Here is a 1,589-nt window from a genome sequence, read left to right as displayed (position 1 = left end):
GAGCAGGAAGTGTGAGTATATTATTGTAACTGCTTGGAGTGAAATACTTATATTCAGGCTGATGAAATGGCCATCATGCTGAGAGGGTGCATTCTCTCAAAAAATATTTGATAGTGATAGTCCGGTGGTGGGTATTACGGAGGGCAACTACTGCATGGAGCACTGGGTGTGGTGCATAAACAATGAATCTTGTAAGACTGAAAAAATAAAATATAATATAAAAAATGGGTATGATATTCTAATATACTTAGTTTATAACACTTTTGAAGATATTTAGATTTGTGTCTGACCTGCAATTATTCAATAAAATGTTAACTGTTAAAAAATATTTGATAATCTACTATGAGTTCGCTGGTGTTATAACAATAAACAAAACAATGAGGTTTGCTGCTCTTAAGGGGTAGGGTAAACAAATAATATACTTTCAGACTAAGTACTTTAAAGAAAATTAAGCAGATAAGGGGCTGGAGAGGTTGTTATTTAGGATAGCGTGGCTAGGGAGACTCCTGTGGGGAAATGACAATTGAGAAGAGGTTTGGTTGTTGAGAACAAAGATATGAAGGGAAAATATTCTAGCCTATATAAAGTTGTAGAAGTGGGAAGAAGTTTGGTTTGTTGGAAGAAAAGTAAGAAAGCATGTAACTGGAGTGCTACCTGGAAACAGAGAAAACAGAAAAAAAAAAATGGGAAAATAAACACGGAAAACACCCTAAACACTTGGGTAATGTTTTTCTAAATCAACTGCGAAAACTGGTGTTGGACGCTGTATGGCTGGTTTCCTAACTTCCTTCAGGCATTACCATCTAAGAAAGGCCTTCTGTAACTGTCCTTTTACAATTTCCAATGTTATCAGATTTTCCCACCCTTTTTCAATCATCGACCCTTTTCAAGTGTTTCAGAAAATTAGCATCTCAGAGAGGCCATCTCTGACCACTCTTCAAAATCGTAATTCCCGTTGGCCCCCACCAGGCACTCTCCCACCCCACCCCCTTTCCTCTGCTTTTTCTCCCTAGTATTTATCGCCAGACATATACATATATAGTAATTACTGTCCCCTCTCCCGAGTATGAAGAACCATGAGAAAATAGAATATAAAGAACCATGAGAACTGGGATTTTGGTCCGTTTTAATTTCCGCAGCATTCCCAACATCTTCAATGCTTGACATACAGTTGGCACTCAATAAATGTATGTTGAATTAAAGGTAAGATGCTGTACGAACTAGTCTGAATTAAGCGTGTGAATCGACGTCAGGTAGGACTAATACCGCATTTCTCGCTCTCTGAAAAAGGCTTCAAGCAGTCAGGCTGTGACAGTCTTCAGTTTCCAGAACTGGGAAAACTCAGGTTCCCACAGTGCCCAAAACGCGAATTTCTCGCCACAGTTCAAAATGGCGGAGGAGGGTGGGGCCTGTCACATGGTGGGCGTCACAGCCCCGCTCCTTTTCCAGATCGCGGCCCGCCTTGCCGCGTCGTCTGCTGCCCCCTTCTTCCTCCCGCCGAGCCTTTTCGAGGAATCGCCTGGGATTGGCTAATAGGCTGGGAGTGGGGCTGCGGGGCCGGAACACCGCATCATCACTTCCTGTTGTGG

Source organism: Mustela putorius, unplaced genomic scaffold, assembly GCF_011764305.1.
Source record: "Mustela putorius furo isolate JIRA1106 unplaced genomic scaffold, ASM1176430v1.1 tig00001114_pilon_pilon_pilon, whole genome shotgun sequence".
NCBI classification, from domain to species: Eukaryota; Metazoa; Chordata; class Mammalia; order Carnivora; family Mustelidae; genus Mustela; species Mustela putorius.
The sequence above is the reverse complement of the archived record's forward strand: the minus strand, read 5'-3'. Positions refer to the sequence as shown.